Consider the following 23,652-nt stretch of genomic DNA (forward strand, 5'->3'; position numbering starts at 1 on the left):
CATGTCAGTGTCACAGTGTGAAGGGGAAATATGGCATGCCAACATGTGTCTAGAAAGTATGTGCCAACGTGTGTGATTTAGGATTTACATGCAGGTTTTCATGTGTTACTGTATATTTGTAAAAGGACTTGTCTCTACTTTTGAGCTGTTCAAAGGACGCAGACTTTAGATCTTACAGTCTATGGCAAGACTGACCAACTGGAAAGTGAATGAAGCATGCAAGATGTTGTGATGCTTCTGCTTGTATACCAGAGCCAATAACACTGAAGAATGAAATTTCCACGCTTGTCATTCATAAGATAAAGCAGATTAATATATATCAGCATGTTAGCTTAATCACTGGAAGCTCATCAGTCACAATGACAAATAGCCTCGGTCTGCTGCTTAAAACAGACTGCATTTTCAGGAGTGATTGCTCCTCTGCAGCCACATAAATCCCACCCGGTGACTACTCTCATCATGAATGCATAACATAACTTCATTGGAGGATCAATCCATCACTGGGCCCCTGCATTCATCATTATTTTCCAAAGTCCACCTCCTACACTTGAGCGAAGCCGGATATTTTCTCCAGTAAAGATCAGTCACTCTAAAATCAGAGCCTGCTGTCATTTGTCACAAAAACAGCCGTCTGTCTATTAAACATTTTTCAACAAAAGCTTACTAGTGATGGGCATGAAGCTAAAGATGGCATCTGTAAGAGCTGACATGTTTTGATAGGCTGCTGAATAGCCAAACTTTTAAATAGACACAGAACAAAACAGCATCTGACAGTCGCTCTGTTTATGTTTATACAAAAACTCTCTCTGCATACTGATGGGGCATTTGTATGTATCTACTATAGTTGGTTCAGAATGCATTGTCTTCACTTTAAATTTTTAAATTTCTTAAATATCATTTTAGGGGAAAAAAATCCAATGAATTGAAGATGAAAAATCCCATCACAATTTTTCCAGATCCCAAGGTGATATCTTCAAATTAGTTTTTGTCCAAACCCAAAAATGTTCTATTTACAGTGATGGAAAAGCAGCAAATCACAATGTAGATTTAGATTGTACAGCTCATAAGTAACAAGTTACCATGATAAACTGTTAATCAGAAATGTCAGGTAAATTTTTGTGGCTTTCTGATCATTCGTTGTAGCACTAGGCAGTGAAAAATCCAAAAGTGTGGAGGGTAGAAGTATCAGAAAGGCCAGTTCTGACTGTTAACACAAAGTCTTGAGATATAAAAGAGAACATCATTTCTGAAGCAGTTGGCTGACTCTGGTATGTACTGTATTATTGTTGCCTGTGACCATATGGACAGCCTGTGTGCCCCGTGCCCAGAGGAGCTCTGTCGAGCTGCACACAGCGGCCCCGATGCACACTTGACACTAAGCCTCCTACAGCAGTGACTAAAATAAAAGACTGTTAAAAGAGGTCAAATGCTTCATTTGAGAAATACAGAGTGCTGCTTCAGGCTGTCAGGCTGACAAGGGGGTCTGTGACCCAGAGAAGAAGAAAAAGGTGTCGGAGTTATCAGAGCAGAGCCAGAATTTGTTAATCAGTGGGTTGAACATAGGAACACGGGCTATCTAAAGGACTGGCCACATGTTCTGAGGATGACATTCTGAGGGTCAGGGATAGTTAGTGATGCAAAATGGCTCAGACAAGCTAGTGTTCACACAAAAGACATATTAGGGAAATGTGAAGCAAAAGGAAGCCGGTAGCAAATAAGGCAAAGCTGCACAATGTTTTTTACTGCTTCTGATTTCTAGTTCGTTTTGATAGACCTTAGCATGTTTTGTTAATTACACAGATAATCCAGTAACAACATGGGAACAAGTTGCTATGGGCTTAAGTCAGCTGCTCCCCAGACTGTCTCATGAAAAAAAAAAAAAAAAAAACACACTTTAAGGAAATACTTGTTTCATCTTCTGAACTAGCACTAACACGGTCTGTGGTTTTTCATTTGGCCAAACATGAGAATATGTTTTATTACTGCCATTGCCTGATGACCTTACATTCATGAATCTGAAAAGGGCAACAGTTCTGTGCATGTTTGCTGCCAAATTCCCCTCAGTTTTTATGATGAAATGGACCTAAAAAGCCACTGAAATTGAATTCCCTTCCCTTGACAAATCTCCAGCAAAGATTTCATTAACAAAGCCACTCCCTCTTTGTCTGTGTTGCAGTAACTACGACACTATAGCTTTTCTAATACAGAAGGATATTATCACTGGAATTTCTAATGAAAAACAATGATGGGAAAATTAATTCTAAAAGCTGCCCTTCCTCCTGTGATAACATTTACATGTAAATTCAGTCTGGTTAAAAAGTAAATAAATAAAATAAAAACCTTCATTTTTATCATTTATAAAAAATTATGACCAATATTATACATCTGTGTCTTTTCACAGTGCTCTTTTTTATGTTGCTCAAAGCCCTGTAGATTTGACACTGCGTGACAATGTTAATTCATTATGTACTATTTGTTCTTTTAAATAAATACATCATGAACCTGCTACCAAGACCCAAGTCTGCATCTAAATCAGGAACAATAAGTCAGAAATGTTATAGCTCAGTTTATCTCGGACAGAGTCATTCATCAAAGTGCTCGAGTCCCTCCGTAGAAATCGGCAGTGGTAGAGATGAAATGAGCTCAAACACAACAGAGTGCCTGGAAAAGGCCATGCACACTACACCCAGTCGTGGCATTTAAATCTTTCTAATCATCCATCCCACTTGCTGTATAATAATATATTGCAGTGGGAAAGAGAATCCCCACCACATTCACGATGCCTGTGTCTCTGCTTCCCACACTGACTCTGTGTCAGCTTGCAAGCCAAGACCTACACACTCTGACATGGTGCACACACACACACACAGTGCGTATATGTCTGTTCATGCTATGTAAATATTATGTGCATCATTATGAAATCTTTGCTTTTAAACTGTAGGTGCATAACTGTCATTTTCACTATCATTTTGATTACTAGTTTACCTATTAGTTTGATTATTAGTTTAATGTCAAAGAAGTCCATCACGATTAATTAAAACCCAAGAGTGATGTCAGATTTGGCATTTTTGATTGACAAATGTCTTGTCATTCAACTAACTGACTAACATTGGATTCATTTTCATCTTACTGACTTGCTTTTTCTCAGATAAAATTCACTTTCTGTTTGAAACCCCTGTAGCTTAATGTGCTGGAAAGCAGCTAACTGAAAGCTCAACTACAGTAATTAAAAACCCTTGCATTACTCTGCATATTAACTTATTCAACTTGAAAGAAAAGAGGGGGAAAGGGGCTAAAAGTTGTTGAAGTGATGTAATGCACCCTGAGGGCATCTCAATCATTAATTAAAATGTATCTGCCTTTATCCTGAGGGCTGTTGCTATTGTAACAGCATAGCCTGCTATCGATGTGTACCTATGTCGCGAGCTGCATTTAAATGCAGGTGAGCATGAAGAGAAAGCCCTGATCTGTAAACAGTAAGTTCAGGAGTCAGTTAGCAGTTGTGTTGATGGCTCCTCAGATCCTGGTCACACTAGTCATCACATCATCAATGGACTGAATAGTAACTATAAGGTGCGTCCATCTGGCCAGCATTCCCAGTTTGCAGTCTGTTGTCTATTTGGTGTCTCATGTAGGACAAAGAGAAGGAGACTTCCCCTGCTCTCATTTGTCAGCATGAAATCCTTTTGGTTTGGCTCTCACGCCCTCACGATTCAAGAACCTAAAAACGGGCCTCGTGAATGCGCTTAAAAATCAGATTCTGCATAGTTTGGAATAAAAGTAATCCTTTATAGAACTGATGTCGACATGCTGTAATTTTCTTTGATATTGACTGGTAATAATAGCCTCGATATTCTTCCATGGAATGCAAATCTGCAAGCAGCAGCTCTTTCTCCCACATTTAATCGAAGACAACTGAGTCGACTCTTTGAGTTGGGATTAGAATATATAGTGACCCATTCATCCTCTACGGGCAGCGGGCGCCGCTCCGCTGAAAGGAGCCCGTTATGTTGGCGCTGTCTTTGGCCAATCCACCCAAAAACTTTTCCGTTCCTGCAACCACTCGCACCAGACATGCAGCATGAAAACCGAGGGCATGAACTCACTGACATGGAACTGACCGGAACAATAACAAAAAAATTGGCAATTAACACAGGTAGATATCAAAATGCACAAGACTGAACAACGTCAAAATATAATCACAGGTTTACCTGCTATGAGTTTCTTCTTGGAGCCCGCAGCGCTCACATGACCACTCGGAACACACAAGTTCTCATTGCCGGCTCGTACATGTCCATTCCATCAGTCACGGAAATGAACAGCTTTTGTAAGTCCGTGTAATTGTTATGTTTTTCCTCCGCTGGCGGTTACATGTGAGCAAGTTATAGACTCTGCTCGGTGACAGCTTCTCTGTCTCTTTCTCTGTGCTTTGCTGTGCTTCTCTCAGTATGACAGCAGTTCACACACACACACGCGCACACACACTCACACACTCTCTCTCTCTCTCTCTCTCCCTCTACCAGTGGGATGTAAGGGTGAGGGGTGAAGAGGAGCAAAAAGGGGGAGTGAGCAGGGGTCTAAGAACTATAAATTTATAATAAACCTATACTCTTTATGCAAACAGGAAAAGTGCCTGTACTAGTATATTATGTGAGTAAACAGTACACATTTAAAGGGTCAGTTCACACAAATGGCACCCAGTAAAGCATATAGATTTGGTTATTATGTACCCTGATGTTCCGATATACATACAATCCATGTTAGATTTCTGACTCCACTCCAGTACAACAGAGGGGAATATAATTTTGTGATTTCACAGGAAACCTATGATTTTGCAAACTCAGTCTTGTTTCCTTGGTGGTTGTGGTGCATGTCATTCTCACCACTTGTATCATGTCTCTGTCTCCACAACTGTCTTATAAATGCAAAAAATGCATTGTGTTTTAGAAAATCAACAGCAACATACTGTGCATGCCTTTCTTTCTTTATTATAAAGTACTACTAATTGTTTAGAATAAACCAGGGGTAATGATTCTGAAATGACAAATTACTGTACCTTTAAGCTTTTAAACGATTCATCTTGTTATATTCTATATTTTCTTATTATGAGCAAATTCCATAAAAAGACCAAAATCAACAATGGATTATTTCTGCAAACATGTGGGTGGAGCCAAAGCCAAAGCCAAAGCCCGATATAGCTTATTCCTCTGTGCCATAAACCTGTCCCCACAAAATGCACTTTTACTCCTGTTTGTTTAATAGTTCACTTTATCTTTTTTCAGAGACTGAAACAACCCTATATATTTGCAACCTGTATTTAAAGATTTACATTGTCAATAGAAATGGTAACTGAGGGATTAAAACAGTGGCGGTCGTGTTTATTTCTCTATGGGATTTATCCAGGGGATCCAAACAAACTGGAAAACTCAAAAAGTATTGAGACATGCTAACATTTGTTACCAATAGGAAAACACAGAGTAATGCCAACTTTTTCTTTTACTGTCATTTCCAGTGCTGTCAGGAGCACAGACATTCTATTCCACTCCCATTCATTGTACTTTGGTGAAGACGTGGGGAAATGAAGTAAAAGCTCTCTGCATGGCTAGATACCAGCAGAGATAAATGAGACAATATGCAGTACCTTTTCCAATTTTACTTATTTCATCCTCGGCTCTTGTACGAAAGGCAACACAAATCTCTGTAGGACTAAATAAATACAAAAAGACATAAACCTTGTATTGCCTGAGTCTCTAGTGGAACATCACTGGATTATTGCGATGCTCTTTTCCCAGAGAGTTTATAGAGGGACAGAGGCCACCAAGACAGCTGGACAGCTCCTGCTCACTGGCTGGTTATTCAGACCATTAAGACAAATGTCTAATATGAGGTCCCAGTATAGCTGTTTGTTTGTATGGTTGCATGACTGAAATGTTCAGTAATTATAAGTCCTGCTCACTCAATACCATTTTATTTGTTTTTACCCAAAAGCATCAGAAGAATGAAGCCAATTAATTTAAAAAATGTTTGACTTATGAAACTTTAATGAAAGGTTGATATTTACTGTAAGAACAAACTACAATAAAAGTCACTATTTAGTTTCATCTGACCCAGTATGCCACCAATATTCATCAGCCTTTTTACAGGTCCTTTTCTTGCAGTTTTGTGCCATTTTGTGAGCAGAAGTTCTCCTCTCGCACACGCTCAAATTGACTTCACTCAAGCTCCTTCACACTGCCCGAGCAGTCACTGAAACACCTATTTCAACAGATAATCCTTGTGCTAACTCAGAGTCCCTTACCATCTGTTTTTCAATGCAAAAGTGCTTAAATGACAAATTGTGCGTAGTGCCATTTTTGATGACAGCACCTTCTGTTATTGGTAGTGTGGGTCCTTTACCTCCTAACCCCTTCTGCCTACTACAGGTGTACACTCTCCTATCTTTATGAAGTCAATTCAGGAAATTCTTAACCATGTTTCATTAGATTCAACCAAGGTCAAAACTGAGAAAGCTGTAGTGTTCTCGGGCTATTTTGTAACCTTGTTCGTGCAATTAGTCTTAGTTGGAACTCTCAGGTGTACTCCCTTTTGCTGCAGTGAGGTTGTACTTTGGGGCCTGTATTTACAGTGTAATCTATCTAGCCTGCCTTTTTTTGATTTACAAATAAAATCAAATACCCAACATTTAACTTGAAAATAATACAACTATTATAAGATAGAACAGTTTTGAGTAAGTTAACATTTTAGTGATATTGCACAGGGAAATATTTGCCTCCAAGGCTAAGAAATAGACCAGAATGCATTGCAACTACTGGGAAAAGTAAAGGTCAGTAATCTCGCATTCATATGAGAATGTGTGTTTATCTCTAAATGTTTCAGCAGCAGACAAACATTAACTCCTGCCTAAAGTGTGGACCAGGGATGTGGGATATGATTCATTGTGGCACATTGGAATGACTCAGCAACTACACACATCAAAGTTTGACCACCTTGTAGCCACATTCGGCTGTAATTCTGTCTGCGAGAGGCGGTTTCGCTGGGAGATATGTTGTCTCATATCATGTTCCAGTGATGCCATCATGGATCTGTTACTCTTTTTGCAGAGCAAATCATCATCATCATCGCCACCACCATCATCATCAGGCAATGTAACAGTTACCATTAAGCCCTTAGTTGCTGTTTTTCAGTACCAGTTTCAAAAGCCTTCAGCATCCATTATTTACCTGTATGAATTCTTTAGTCTATTCCAATAAACCAGTAGCCCAAGGGAGGTTAAAGATTTTCAAGAATTTCATCTTCTCACAATATATATGTTTGTGTCTGCCTGCTGTATTTGACTTGCAGATGCATTTATCCTCAAACCATCTGATGGTAACAACAGCACTGATGAGGATTGTAATGATGATGATGATGGTGCCTCCTAATGTCAGCTGAGTTCAGCTCCAGCCCCCCCCCCCCTCCCCCCAATGACCCTCTTCAGGATAAGTGTTATAGATAATGGATGGAAGGATGGTGGTGGTGGTGAAGATTGTGTAATGGCCAGTTGTTTCTTCACTAAGTCATCCGGTGCATATGAGTCATCCTGCCTGCAGTGTGCCCCACGTCTGCAGTCAGACATGCCTCTCAGCATCAGCCTGTCTCAGCTAAAGCCCAGTAGAGATGACAGAAAAAGAAACAAATTTGAAAAAGCAGCTGGTTTTGTTTGTTTTATCTCTATGCTTAAAAACCTGCATATTCAATTTGTTTTGTGTGTTTCATCACACGAACATTAGGAAGCAGAGGAGAGTAAATATGTGAGTTCATGTGTGGGCCTTGTGTCATTTTTTTTCTCTTTTACTTTCAGGTCAGGTCTGTAATAATAAACTGCCAAATATCTGGACCAGAACCTCAGGGTTATTCCTTCAAGTCTGGTTTGACATGGACTAAGATCATGTGAATAAATAATGAAAAATTCCCCAATGGCCTGAAAGAGGGCAGACTAAATTTAACATCATCAGCTAATGTTTCCTTAGGACTCAGGGCTTCCTCTAAGTTCAGATGACTAAACGGATGTGCGTCCTTTGCCCAGATCAAAAGGGAAAACATTATTTCATGTGTTAATCTGCTGTAATCACTGTAGTGCTGCCTCAGCATTACACCAAGGGAAATGGTTGTGTATTGAATGAGGATTCAGTGACTCCATCTGGCTATAGGTGAGCTGGCTGTATATATACAGCATATATATGAGAGCTTTTCTTTGCTCATGAATTAATTAAATTCGAAATGAAAAAAAACTGTGATTCATATTTACCCAGAATCGTACACCCCAAATGGCGGATGGCAGAAAACAAATCTCACTGGGTGGGACTGAAGATTATAGTCAGTCGACAAAGTAAGTCAAACAGCAACAGAGATACAAATATAAACTGAAAAATGACTGGATGTAAATAGAAGTGCATATCATTTGCTTCCAGTTGCATTTTGTGGGAACTTAATGAGATTTTAAATGGCAGTGCCACGTAAATAAACTATAGACTCTAAGAGGGTTATGATCAAGTAATTATTACAGAGTTATGAAAACCTGTCAGTCAAACCTTTCTTATCTTCAGCCATTGGTTCAGCATTTTTCTCTGCTGTTTTGACGGGCAACAACTACCCTGCCCTGTTGGTTCAGTCGCCACAGACGCAGCTTGAGGAACATATTTTTGTGGTGTTTATGTTTGAAGCGAGGGAGACCACACAGAGGCTTTTCAAGTGATGCTGAGCTGTGAATTCGACACTACAATGCTGTGTGCTAGAGCGCCGCTGCATGCTATTTTTCATTCAACTCACTTCAGATCTTGTGCTCATTGTTTCAGGGTGTGCACCATGGGGGAATCACATTTCTTCTGCTTCATATGAAACAGTTTGATAGCACATCCTGTTTTGATATTCTCACCTTTGCACACTGTACCATTATTCTGCTGGTAGAATTTACTGTATGCTGGAGACCAGCACACTTTGTGGTACATTTTGTTTTCAAAATGACACTTTCATCTTGTGATTGCTGTTTTCCCTGAGAGAACAGAACGAAGCGTAAATGAGAAATGTATCGAATGGTGCAGCAGTGGCAAAGCTGTGTGGATATTTCCACCAATCAATATCCATTTCCATGCAAATAGGTGTGATTAAAGCACAAGACCTCCTCAGTGTCCCAGTGACAGAGCAAACATAGATAGTTGGTCTAACGTAAAAGATTTGTACTTGTATAACTTACTTCACATTTGACCATGGAGAAATGAACATGTTTCTGATGAGTTAAAATACTGGGGGATGCCTCACTCAATCAAAGCATGCAGACATACTCCAGAAGACTATCTAACAGCAGTCATTTCTTTAAAAGTCACCGTCTGAGTAAGAAACCTAAGTGGAATTAACACTGATGCACAAATTTGGACACTTCATCAGTGTTGTATCCTGGAGTCACTGGTTGCTGCGTGGTGACCTGACAAAGGCTGATTAATCATCAGCCTGTTCAAGTGGCATTAGGCTGATCCCATTGGCTGCCCCTTTTCAACCAGAGCTATCCCGATGCCTTCTCTGCTGCCTCCACAGCTAAAAGAATGGCTCACAAAACCCCGGCTGCCCACTTCCACTGGCATACACCTGTTCATCCACCCGTTCCTGCAGCATCCCTCCAATAGTTCCTGGTACTTTTCCTTAATGAAAAGTGATGAGGCTGTCAGGCAGTAATACATTCATGGAGCCACATACTGTAACTCTGGATTATGGAGCAAAATGAAAGCGAGAGCCCTGAAGTTAAGGATTCAAGGGGATAAAGCCATGCTTATGCATACAAGAGCCAAAGTCAGCCTCTGTGCAACAGATTAGTCGATCAGATTACAGCAACAATACTGCCTGTTCAGCCCTCAAATATTCATCTATTAAGGTAAAGAGGCATAATTCAGCATTCCAGCTGAATTTTGACACCATTTCGATGTGTGTCTGTTTTTATAGTCATAGTATAAATGGAAAAAGAATCTTTTCTATGGGCTCCAATCTATTGCTCTGGAGTAGGAACGCAGGTAACTCTGCACCAGAGCAGTGGCAGAGTGGAAATGACTGTGAGGCTGATGATGGTCGAAATTAATTGAATGGCCTGTATCCAGGACGCTGTCTACCCGGCTGTGTGACTGCATGTCCAGGCTCCAAGGTTGTAATCTGTCAGTCAAAGGCAGTGCAACAGCTGCTCCGTCCAGGTGCCAACCTGTGATCCTGTGCCAAGGGTATGACGTTACAGCCTCCTGACTAAGTTCCAGTCATTCACTACTAGAAGAATATATGTTGAGCAGGAGGGATGAGAAGATCAGGCAGGAGTTAAGAAAAAAGAAAGGAAGGATGTGGAAAGTGGACACAGAGTGCACATCAGAAATACATTGGCAAATATAAATACCTCTCAGACAGACGCGTTTCCCCTGGGGATAAAAGTAAAAATGGCTCAATTTGAAACTGCCACAGGGGGTTACTTGGGCTTCTCATCGTCACTAAGGACTTGCATTCTGTCATGTTATTTCAAGTAGAGGTGAGAAATGCAGAGATAAGTTTCCCGAATACTCAGAACTGCATGTACTGTGACTCTCAAATCAGCGCTCCCATACTCTATCATCATCCACAAATCTGCACACACACACCGTGCCCCTCGTGAGTATTATTATAATAGCTTACTGTTTTACACTCACTCAGGTGTTGTAGCAGCAGCTCTCACAGCAGCAGCACACAGTCTGCTGAGTGAAACAGACATGGGCACATATCCAAGGTCACTATTACCTCCCGAGCTGCTGTTTCCGAAACACAGGGTCTTGTACACTTATCTTATCTTAATTTTTGGGTGCGATACACATGATGTTTCTAACAAAGCTGCAAAAAGTATTTTCTTAATTTTCCTCCTTAGCATAAAACATTTTGAAGTATCGTTGTTCTCAAAGTAGTTTATCATCTAGCTTTGTCATGTATGAACTTAGAGATGGTCTTACATGTAAAACTAAAATAGCATTTTGTATCCAATTCTTTATCTACAAAAAACAAATAAATAAACTTAAGGAACAAAATGAAAAAGTATAAGTAAAGTTAAAGAGCCAATCAGTGATTTGAAGTCTCCAAACAAACAAATTTCAATTTACAAATCGCTGCACAGACTAATTTTACATTCCTGGAGAAGGACAATGACATATTCTTAGATTCACATTCAGTCCTACGGGCAGTTTAGAGTCACCAATCAACCTAAGCTGCATGTCTTTGGACTGTGGGAGGAAGCCAGACTACAGGAGAACATGCAAACTCCATATAGAAAGGCCCCGGGTTGGCCAAGGTGGCGGTGCTAATCACTGCGCAACCATGCCGATGCCACCGGCATCCTCATCCCACCGCTCATATTCCTTTCATAGTGAGCTGGGAGAGGCCTTTAAACCATTTAGCTCAGACAGCACTTGGTGCTGGGAGGAGGGCATGTAAAAAAGATTTACAGCTTTGGAAGCCAAATCCACCCTCAAGTTGTATCTCATCCCCTGAGGGTATTCATCATACAGTGAAGCCAAAAGCTTTATTGGCAGATAATAGCTGGTCCGAGTTGCTTTCGGGGGGTAACAGTGGGATGATGCCAGCTGTATTTGAGTGTGAGAAACTGGGGCATAAAGTTCAAAGCGGACTCACACAGGCAGAGTGGGCTCAAACTCCCCACAGCTGCCTCTTGTTTTTTGTGTGAGAAGAACCCAGTTTACATATGTTACAGTGCTCTACTACTGTTATTATATGAATTAAATCTGATTAATGGTGCTCTAAACTAAAGCGACAGCTGATACTTGCTCCACCTCTGCACTGTATCCCTCTTTCAAAACACCAAGTGTTTTAAATTTCATTTGAGCTATATGCTTAGTTGATCTAGTTTGATATTCTTATACTGATGTGTATAGCTGCTGCTGGGAAATCATTAACTTTTGTTTATAAAGCCACAGGGGACACTGTAAATTAACCTGTAACCAGAATGACAATCTAAAAAGATGAGCAGACATTGTGTGGGAGTTACATGCTACATTTTGTAGAAGAAACTGGGTAGATGTTGTCACCAAACTGGTTTAAACTCAAATGCAGGAAGTTTTTAAGGGTTTTAATTTATTGTGCATTTATTTGTTTTGAATGAGAAAGTAACACCTAGCTCCTGTTGCTCCATATTTAGGATACCCATAAGAGAATGGTATCAATTGAACTCTTGGAAAGAAAGCAAATATTTTTAGCTCCCACACTGTTTCTCTACCATGACCTGGCAGATTGACATGTCAGACCAGTAATTTGACTCAACCAACACCCTTCCTGTCACAGAATCACTTCTACTGGTAAAGCATCCTCCGAAGTTATAAAGGATTTAATGTTGTTAAAGTAATAGCCATACTAATTTAAATAGCAACTCATAGTCGAGTCCTTTACATTAAAAGGAAACAGTTTAAATAAAGGAGTCAGCTCTTTAAACCACATTTTCACATCTAAATCTAAAATAGAAAGGACATTCAAACAGAATGATGTGTGGGGACAGCACACAGGGGTTCTCTTGCCTGTCCATGCGATTTCAGCTGTAAGAACATCCTCTATGCTCATGTTTCTTTAATGCGGAAAGTATGACAGCCATGTTCTACTGGAAACTGCTGTCTGGTCAGTGCTGATGGCCTCTTAGGTCGCCAAGTTTTAAGCAGTAGGAACAAAGTGTCTTAGTACATCTACACAGAGTTTCCTGTTCGGTCATCCTAGAAAAGGTCAGTATTGTGTTTTGCAGCTGTAATGGCTGTGTATGTGTGCTTATGTGTTTCACAAAAAAAGCTGTTGGAGGTGACAACGGAATCGTTTTGGAGGAAACAAATTGCAGGATTGATGTGCTTGTTATTGAACTGGGGTCACATTTGTCTAATTCTGCCCTCCTCTCTGGTGGAAAACAGCTGCAGAGTGTTTACAATATGGACACACTTTATCTCTCATCACGTTCTGAGTGAAACTGGTGAGGCCACATGCACAGAATGTTAGAGCAAGATTAGACTAGTGACACATTTTGTTCTCATCCTGCCAGTATCTTTTATTTCTCATATGTCAACATGCTTTAAAAAAACTAAATACCTACTCAAATGAGTCTGGTAAATCTTGTTCATAAATTACCTGAGACATTCAAGCACTTAAAGTAGTTTCAGGTTTGTTTACTGTACAAGAGTGCTCATGTGATTTACATCAAATAATCTGCCCAAAGTAATCAATGTCAAACAAAAAAGAGCCTTGGGTATCTGCAAATAGCTGATAAAGAGCCATATTTTGTTACACATGCAGCCTCCACTCATGATTCTTCCCTAATTGGGGATAATCCCTTGTGTTTGTACAGTATATTCGATTTATAGTTAAATATCACATGTGGTATTGCAAATCTTGGACCCTTAAAAAAGCAGATGTGTATCAGCCTCATAGTGTTATTATGAAATCTTTGATCAAACCCATTTATTTGATTAATGATTCAGCCTAAATTTGCTCATAGCCTTTTTTCACTTTAAGCAGCAGAAAGTCTCAATCAACAACCCATACCCTTATTTCACATTCTTCAGATGCTCCTGCTCACCTTTAATGATGATTAGAGGTTGCTCCTCAGTGCCAACTTTGCATTTGAGTGGGTTCAGCACGGAATCTCAAAATGTATGAAATGCTGTTGATAAATGGTTTATTACATCCTTACTGCATTCATGTCCGGCTCTTGCCAAAAAGTTTCAGTTTGTATTCAGTAGGTAAACAATGACCTACTGTAGCCAGCATGCTTTCTGCTGTAAAATGAACAGTGTAGGTTTTTAATTTTAGGATTGGGTGAGGTGGAAAAAAAATTGTCATAGCAATAAAGAAAAAATGCAGTGAAGGCTTATGGAGGGATTTTCAAATACTCCTTGATACCTTCTTCTACTATATCCACTGTAGACATGGCTTTCATTTCACACTGCCACTCACTGCCACAGGCTTCCAAAATGTTGGTCATAAAATACAAAGTCATTTAAAAACAAAAACAACAACCGTTATTAAAGTTATTGTGAAGAACGTGTATATAGTAAGCAAAACCATTGCTTTTTGGCATGTTTTTAGACACCTGATGAATAGAAGTCCAATTATTTTCAGTAATTATATCAATTATAGCCACTTTAAAAGTTGCTTGTGAAGCATTTTAATGGATAAATACTGTCCAGTTTTATCTTTGTAGCTTCTTTCTGGCACATTCATTAGTTAATCTCTGCATCAGTATTGTTGTTTACGTGAATCACAGTCAGTCTTCCTATTTTTTTCTAACCTTCAGGCTGTTATAAAGCTACCTGAAATTTTGGCTCTGTTCAAGCATTTTCGCTTTCTGGACTGTGACTGGTGATGACAAAGGGGGCTTCTGTTAAGACCTCCGATGTGGCCACTGCTCACACGCCTCTAGCAGACAGAGGCAGGTACTATTATTGAAGGCAGATGCTCAGAGAGCCCTCCAGCTCACATGATTGTTTTTCAGCCCGGGAGGTTACTGTAGAAACATTATAAACGGGCTCCTTGTGGGAAGCACAACAGAGCTTTATGGCCGCTACCTCTTCCAATAACCTGGAAAATGAAATTGATATTTTTTCAAACAAGCTTGGAAGCAAATCAGTGGCTTTATAACCCAAAGTAAAACTGGCATTGTGGACCTGATTCACCTATTAAACACCTGGACTATTGGACTGAAAGTATGACCTGTAGAGACATTAACAAATCAGTTTTTGAGATGAAATGAGCTGTTATCAGATATGAATTGGATGACATCAGCTTGGAGCTTTTTTTATAGACTACAATATATATAGAAAATACTTTCAAATATATAGGACTGTATATGTTCTCTTTGTGGTGATTCTACCAAACTGGAATATATTACCCCAGTAACTCCACACGTGTCGCATGAATCAGCCTGTGTTTATGGTATTAAAGGATTTTCACAAGGACAAGCCTGAGATTGACAATTTTTCATTTAACACAAAACCATTCAAGCTATGTGTAATTTCCTGTATCCATTATATAAAGCATTGCAGTTAGCTGTTTTTCTAAAAAAGGATACCAAACAATTTAATGTACAAAATGGGATTCAGCTTTTCCTGCAGCATTAGTATACAGCTGCACAAAGCTTACCAATTCTGAGTTTAAATGGTGCAGTTGATTGCTTTTTGCACATTTCCTCTTCTTATTCTTTTGGTATTGTGGGACATATGATAAGCTGCATCTGACTATGTCAGTGAGGCTATCAACAGCACAGAGGAATCTTAAAGGTCAGGGTGCTGATACATAGTTTTCAACAGGTAATATATTTATTGCAGTTACTCACATTAAACCACCGTCTTAGAATGCTAAGATGGAAAGTGTACAGTGGGGTGTGGTTCAAATTTGCTCTTCAGGCCAGATATTAAACTCCAGAGCATATTTCATACACTAAACAATTAATCAAGAAGCATTAGGAGAGATATTAATTGATAATGAAAAACAGTAATTGCTGCTCTAAAAATGTTTAGTACTGCTTTTCATTTTATTATAACCAGACTCAGTGAAGGGGTGACAGCAGTTTACTAAGACCTATTTCACTGGGTTCTATTTTACATATATTCATATTAATATTGTCTCCTGTGACAGTTGTGACCCTGCCCTTTCACAGAAAGTCACCTCTGCTGTCACTGTGTTGCCATGTACACCTGGGACACTAGCCTATGTGCTGCTCAACAATGTGCAAACATGAAAAGGCCCATCAGGGTAATTGGTGCTCTCCCAGCATGCACTGCTCTGCATAATCAGCGCCTCAGTGCTTTTCAAGAGCACCCATTCACGTCCAAAGAGGTATAAAGAGGGAGGGAGTCAGTCAGGGAGCTGACTTCATTGTCAACAGCACAATGAACAAGCCAAGAACGCTCTGGGAATGTGTTCCAGCTGGCTAGATATTAGGCGCTGTCTGAAAAGTCCCCTTACACACAAGGGTCACAGAGCCCAAACCACCACGCCACTCTGCACCCACTGCACTTCCAAAAAATTATTACACATTTCTGCACCCAATATCATGGATGGATTACTACTGGGCACAGGCCCAGGGGGCTCATAGACCAGGGAACCATGAAGGGATTGTTAACCTTTCCTTTGGAAAGTCAATCAAATGCCTGTAAAAAGCCCCCCCAAAAAACCTAATAAAAAACAAATGCAACACGATTGCAAAGACATAAAGACCATTAAAATAGAAAACAACCCTAAAGACAGGAAAACCTTTGGAAAAATATGGGAAATGACAAAAAGAGGCACAAAACAACAACAAAGACATGAAAAATAATATAAAAATAGACACAAAACAAGTAGAAATAGGTGGAAAGGGAGTAGAAATAGATTTACTGTAAAATGTGGCTGATTGTTCTATAAGTCTTGTTCCTAGAAGTGAAGGTAAAGGTGGGTTCCTTTTACTTGTCTGTGCTCATTGTCTATTGATCCGTCCACACCAATATCTGTGCCTGACTGAATTTCCAACTCCTTATGCTTCAGAAAAAAAAAATTCAGTCTGAGTTTTGTTGTTTATTGATTTAAAATTTTGCAGATGGTTAAAAGTTGTGATTGAGAATATAAGGTATGTGTTTTTGCAGCCCTGTGACTTCTCTGCTGTTGTGGATGTCATGCTTAGACTAGGAGAGACTGTTGATGTTGGCCTGGATCAGCTGACTGAAGTGAAGAAAATTGCCAGCCAGCACCATGGATGAATTAATTACATTTTTCCTTCCACTGGTGGGAAATCTGGCAGTGGTATGAATCCATGATAAAAACAAAAAGACTGTACAATCGATGCTTCATTATTGTCTCAGTTTGCAGCAAACTTCTGATTCCTTCCACTCTTAAACCGCAGCTGTCTTTGTGGTCTGATCTGGGTTTTTAATCACGTATGCAATTGCAAGATCCATCATGTTTTGTGTATGGGTTTTGTTTGCACAACGGTGCACGTAATGCTTGTTTAGATGGATTAATTCACAGCAGGCTGTAAGGATCACCCGGGAGAGTGATGGAGACAATAGTGTGCTGTGATTCTTTCTGAAGCCAAGTTTTAAAAGAAGCTCCAGAGAGTTACTTGTCATGTTATTGTATATTGTTGAAAGTGCAGCCAGTGTGTCCCATGATATCATAATTTCCTTTTAGCCTTTGTGCAGGCTGTTCAAAGTTTCTTCTAAAAGCAGAAAGATGTTGACATCCATCTGAGCTTTTGTCTCCATATGTGTATGCATGCACTTCAGGCTGGATACTCTGGAGTTTTGATGTTCCTCTGCTTGTTTCTCAGAATCTCTTGCATCAAGCTGTCGAGGGATAAACCTTTGATACTGAGGACTGTCAGTCATTGTTTCCTATAGATATGGAGTTGGCCTGGTACCAGATTTTTTTTAATACTCTAGGCTTCCCTCTGAAAAGGTTGGAGAGATGAACCTGTTTGATAAGAGGACCAGGGCAAGGCTGCATTAAAACTCCCAAGTGTTTTTACACAAGTTGAGCCCAAAGCCACAGGCTAAAAAGATTGTGTATCCACTGGCAAAGCAGGACAAATCCTGTTTCACAACCTTTAGGAAGTAAATGTTTTAGTGGAGGTTTAGGACTTTACAGTTTATCCCAGGATGACTTCACAATTGCGACAGACAAATAAATAAATAAATAATCACACTGTAGCACTGGGGGCAGAGAGAGACACTTGGCAGGATCCCCCAGAATGCTCAGGAGGGTAGCACCTGGCCAGATCCGTGTAATGCCCCACTTGGCACAGGAGGTATTTGGTTCAGGTTGGCAGGGTTTAAGCCAGAGTGTTCTGTGTGTTCTGCTGGAGTTGTTGCTTTTGCCCCTGCACAAAAACGAAGCAGATCTTTGCCAACAAAAAGGACAAATTAGTGTCTTATAATACCATGTTCGAGTGCCAAGATTCAATCATATTACAAAAAGAGCTGTATTTAAGCCGTTTTGATATCCCCAAGCCTAATGGACCATGTAGGGCACAGTTATAAAAGTGTTTCCATCCAAACTATTTTAAGCTCTTTCCAGCAGCCCATAAACAGAGCTAAATATAGGCTTGTCTGTTACTTTGGACTTGGCAGGATCTCTGAACAGTCTCAGCACTGTGCAATAAGTCCACAGGTATTTCTGATGATGTAATATGAAAACCTGGGGCCCATTATGGACGTAAACACTGGTTAAGCCTGTCACCAAGGTACAGGCAAGCCAAGTGGAAAAGCAAACCACTCATAGATTTCACAGGGCTTGAGAAAAATTGCAGATAGAACTGTGGCACCATCATGGAGCAAAACAGGCAGGTCCTTCACCAGGAGCGGCCATGAGCTATGGTTACACTTTCATTCATCATCATGTCATTGTGGTTCCTCTCATTTATTATGCCAGAGGACATCTGGTTTTGCACAAAAGCTGGATGAGCATGGTGTCCAAAACTCCATATAGTCTAGGCAGTATTCAGGCATAAAGCATTTACAAACATTCATAGAGAGGGTTTGATTAAGTAATGCACACACATACTTACAATTTATTTAATGATATTAGACTTAGATTAGACTTTAGACTTAGTTTTTTAATGTTAAAGTCTAATCTATGTCCACTTCAAAACAAGGATTAAAGAGCAGGAAAACAAATCTCACATGAAATAGTAAAACTGTTCTGGTGGTTTCATGTAGATTCCCATCACTCACAGTAAGAAGCCAGTTGAAAAAAATTGCTTTTCAGGGCCTTAAAGGAATATTTAAAAACATCCACAGGAGGCTGAGCTTAGTGCAGTCACAAAATCTCTCAGTATTCCATATTTGTAGTCCAGTCTCCAAACGTCTGTTTAACTGTGGCCATGGTTCTGCATGTATAGCAGAATACCTGCAGAAATGATCTGTTCATAAAGTGTCCCATTGTGCACTGTCACCTCCTGGCTGCTGGAGCTTCTCTGCATACAGTAAAAAGCCCAGAGAGACTTCACAATGCAAAGCCGCCCCGTTCCTCTGCTGATGTTTTATTCATGCCTGGACATTTTTTTTTCCTACACTTTGATTGTTGTTTCTCATTTGGACAGAATAATGCATTACAATGTTTGCTGTCAAATGGGCTGTGGTGCTGACAGTGGTGCTCATTAGGAAAGGCGTGGGCTATTTACAGTAAAAGCTAGTGTAGCACCTTAATGACCTAAAGTCAATAAGGAGATTTGAGCCAGGGGCTTTTGTGCTCTTCGTGTGTGTGTGTGTGTGTGGCTTTCAAGTTGTGGAAATTAACTGGTATTCGTCTTTGCCTCTCAGTGTCCCTCCCACCACTCTAAAAGGTGAGGTTATTTAAAATTTCCATTTCATTTGTGAGCAGCTGACACTTGATAATTCACACTTTGCCTTGTGATGGCTCCCGTCTTCAGAGTCATTATTGACACAGGAAAGTTATTTGCCTACCACCACCCATGATGACTCATACTGATCTGAACTCTCCTCTCCTCATCAACTTCACACCAACCACACTGCCCAGCTCTACTTTTCATTTCTCTTGACCTACTTTATAGTTGCTAATACACAAAAAAATGTGCCAAAGAATGGGAAAGCATTCATATGGAAGCTCAGTATACGAGTTCAATAATGTTTATCTGTTATTTGGCCCCAGAGAGCGGAGTGTCAGGCCATGCCATCATAAATCTTCAGAGCCCCACAATAAGTAGCACCATTTTCCAGACCTAAGTTACCCTTAACTTAACTTACCTAATACAAAGCATCCCTGAATCCTAACATCGCCCAAGCAAAGAGCAGATACGTGGCTTGACACACAGCATCTGCATTGTATTTGCTCAGGTTAAGCAGTGCCTGGCCCAACTGGCTTGTAATGGCAGTCACCTTTGAAAGCTGGGTCCGCTCAGTTGTCCAACCCCTGACACTGTTCTACCAAGACTGTCTAACAAAAGAAAACTATTAACAATTCCAGTGATTCTATAGCTATATTATCACCAACACCAATGCAAGTTCTGTGTGGGTGTAGGAGTGAAGGCAAATCTACGAGGTCATCAGTTGGGCACCCTCTCACTAACTGGTGATTCGTTGGGCCCACGACACCGACAAGGGTCAACAGTACGTTCTAGTGTCCCAGAACCACCCCCCTTTTTGCCTGCACCCACACACCCAACATAACTACTCAGGCTAATTCAGGTGAACTGTTACCAAAAAGGCACTAGGAAACATTTCAACTGCTGTTCTAACCACCAAACATTTAAAAAAGCTCACCAGATATCTAGCCAGACTGCTTCCTTTTATACTACATCAGAAACCACCCCGTGTAGGCATTCACTTCAACTATCCAGTCAAACCTCTACTATGCCCTCATGTTAGCTTGCCAACTCCAGGAAGTAGGCATTAAGATACAAATTCCCTACAACCTACTTCCATGGGGTGGACTTTAACTTTCCAGCCACGCTCCTCTTCTTCCATGGCTAAGACACATACAGCATCCACTGTTTTGGCTCTGTTCTCCAGCATAAAATAAATCGGTGACCTCAGCTGTGGAGCTCAGCTTGAGGAATCTCACTGATTCAGTTGCATCATTCAGACAGACTTTTGGTACTTCATTACTGAGGTCTATATCGATATTGAACTTTAATTGAATGGGTGTGACGTTGAGAGTTGTAAATATTTGATAATTAAGTCATGTTTTTTTTAATAAACCCATTCCTTTTATATGGCAATACTTTATTTTGACCCCAGCTTCAACTCCTTTACTCAAGCATCCATAGCCAGAGCCTGCAAGGAATATAAACAGAAAATCAATCACAATATAAAATGTCTTTATAACAGATGTTATAATTGTTGAAAACACTGTACTCGAATAAACATTTAAACTGTCTTTTTTTCCTCCATGTCTTTTTCTTCATCCCCACCTTTGTTTACTTTGCCTTCTTAACATTTTTCATCTTTTTTTGTGTCTGTTTTCTTGTTTTGGTCATGGACATTTTGTGAATTTACATTTCCTTCTTCATCCTCCTCATTGCATTTTTCTTCTTCATCTTGTTGTTGTTATTCAGTTGTCAGTGTAGCAAGTGCAGCTCTTTAACTTGCAATAGAGGAGCTACAGTCAATACACTATTCACCCAATATGAATGTAAGCACCTTCATTCCAAAGCTGAAAGTCACCATTTTACCTCATTGTCAGTGATGCACTCAAAATCAGAAAAATATACCAGCATCCTTGAGCTAAACACACGAGATGTGTGAATGTCCTAATACTTAACCATTGCATTTTAAGTACCACTGGCAGTAAATTACTTGGCTTTATTTGTTCTCTACAGTAATTTTCAGGGTTTAGATAAAAGTGAACACCTGAGGTGTCCATCATGCAGATTTACACATAAGAGTCATACACACACACACACACACACACACACACACACACACACACACACACACACAACACACACACACACACACATATCCTGACTTTGCAGGCCACTACAGGTGATACTGACTCAGACAAGTCATTGCCTTTGTTTCATCTCATTGCTTGGCCAGACACTACACAATGAAGATACAAGACAGTCTGCGGGTGAAGGAATATGTGAGAGCTTCATCAAATTGCTGAGGGCAAAAACTGCACAGAACTGGGAATGATGGGGAAAGTACATCTTGCAAATTATTAAACACCATGGGAAGTGCAGTTACATAAATAGACACTTTGTAACAAATGTACATACTAAAGTTTTGATTGAATCACTGCAGTATTAACCCACAAAGAACTTCAGTTTTAAACACAAAGAAGCCTGTTGGAGATCAGCTTGTTGGTGCAGGCAGATATGGGTTCACTTTGCTGTTGATGGTGATTGCCTTTATAAATAATGTCAGTGTTTGGGGTCGAACTAAATGCAGTATTCATGATCTGACGCATCTGGAAGGCAATACAGATTCCTTTAGGATGGCAGAGCTAAAAGAAATTGCACAAGCTTTCTTTGAGTAAATGTCATAGTGGCACAGCTGTGTCAGTTAATGGTCAGTAGTCTGAATATTAATGAAAGGCTCTGACATAATAGAACTTAACTGCAACTGTCTTTGACCCCACATTCACTCACTTGTTTTTCTCATCAAGTAAATGCTCTATTTGTTTGCAGCTCTATTTAAAAAGACAACTCCATTCCCTGTTCAAATCTGCTGTATCTTGGCAGTGCAGTCTCTCTTTTCCCAGTATGGTTTTTATTTGAAACAAACTGCCACTCAGGCCAAATACAGCAGCATAAAATCAATATGCTGCATATTGCAATGGCATTTCATTTCACTAACTCAGTTAAATGTGCCTTTTTTTTTAAATTGCAAGCTGGAGTTATACATTGATCTCACTGCCTTCATTATAATTTCTCTCTGTCTCTCTCTCTCTCTCACACACATACATATTAGAAAACACACACACATTCTTACACACATGTGGCTTTTGCAAATTTTTTCTCATCTTCCTTCCCAGTGTAGCTTTTTTGAAGAGCTATTCCCATTTTACGTTGTGCTGAATATGAGACTCAAGGGTTGTTCCTTGAGGTTTGGTGAAGTAAAATGACACCACAGTGTGCTCTCCTCAGTGGTCATCCTGGCTTTTTCAATAAAAATATATCCTTTTCACTTTTATGGTGACCATATTCCACAGCTGGCTGCTTCTACATTTATGTGAAGCATTTTATGCCTGCTTTTTTCATTAGCACATCAAGTGCATCTGAAAACACAAGCACCACTAAGTTGTTTTATAGACTGTATGTTTTATTTCACATTTTTTTCTGTTGCTGGCAGGTCTCTTCAGAGAATTGTGGTGTGTGTGATCTAGCACTAGCAGGATGCGCACACCTCCAGTGTGCTGTATCCCAGAGCTCTTTTTAAATATCTTGGGAAATAAGTAAAAGTTCAAGTCTCAAGTTTTTATAGACAAGCTTGATGTCAGCTGAGACAAGTCCAGGTCTTGAAAACTTGTTTTTGCTTTCAAGTCATTTCTCACACTAGGTAAAATTTATTCAAGTCATTAGTCCTCATTTTGTTATTCAACTTTAACTTCAGTCCACATCAGAGATCTACAGATCTGCTGAGGTAAAATGCATTAGTATCAGAGAAACTACTTTGCCAGTTTTACATTTAGAATCACACCACCAACTCCTAAAGCACAGTGTCTCACTCTTCAGTGGAAAAAACACAATATTGGAGTTACTGTGGGATGATTGGACTGTTTGCAGATGGCCCCAGTGGATTACTGCATGAAGTGAGGTTGTAGTGGTCCATGATGGAGGAGATGTGCTAAGAGAAATCATCACTGTGAAAGGTGAAGTTTAAAAAGGACAAAGAGACTGTGAGGAGAGGAAAGAAAAGGAGAAGACAAGGCAGATGGGGGTAGACTATAGGAAAAGAAAGACAAACAAGAGCAAATCATAACCATGACAATATTTGGCAAGCTTTGTTTTAGGGAACCAGCTGTAACATTGCTCCTGCTCTCAGCACACAGAAGTAGCATTGTCCATCTTTCACATCCTAACAAAGAGCTGGGGTCCTCCATGGCCCAGCCCCCCTCAGTGGGGCTGGATGTTGCACTAATTTTGCCCACACAAGCTCAACTGCTTTCTCTTTTCTCTCCCTCCAAGGACTT

General features: G+C 40.0%; 2 protein-coding genes across 5 annotated transcripts in view; one reads left to right on the plus strand and one right to left on the minus strand.

Moving 5' to 3' along the window:
• Positions 1–4,420, minus strand: part of chst15 (carbohydrate sulfotransferase 15) — a 30,466-nt gene extending 26,046 nt beyond the window's left edge. For all 4 annotated transcript variants that reach the window (XM_020605156.1, XM_020605157.1, XM_020605160.1 and 1 more), the window contains exon 1: positions 4,212–4,420. The gene's annotated coding sequence lies outside the window, so the exon portion shown is untranslated. The remainder of the gene's footprint in view (positions 1–4,211) is intronic.
• Positions 1–23,652, plus strand: part of lhpp (phospholysine phosphohistidine inorganic pyrophosphate phosphatase) — a 111,627-nt gene that overhangs the window by 29,138 nt on the left and 58,837 nt on the right. The window lies entirely within an intron of this gene.

Source organism: Monopterus albus, unplaced genomic scaffold, assembly GCF_001952655.1.
Source record: "Monopterus albus unplaced genomic scaffold, M_albus_1.0 scaffold69.1, whole genome shotgun sequence".
Classification (NCBI taxonomy): domain Eukaryota; kingdom Metazoa; phylum Chordata; class Actinopteri; order Synbranchiformes; family Synbranchidae; genus Monopterus; species Monopterus albus.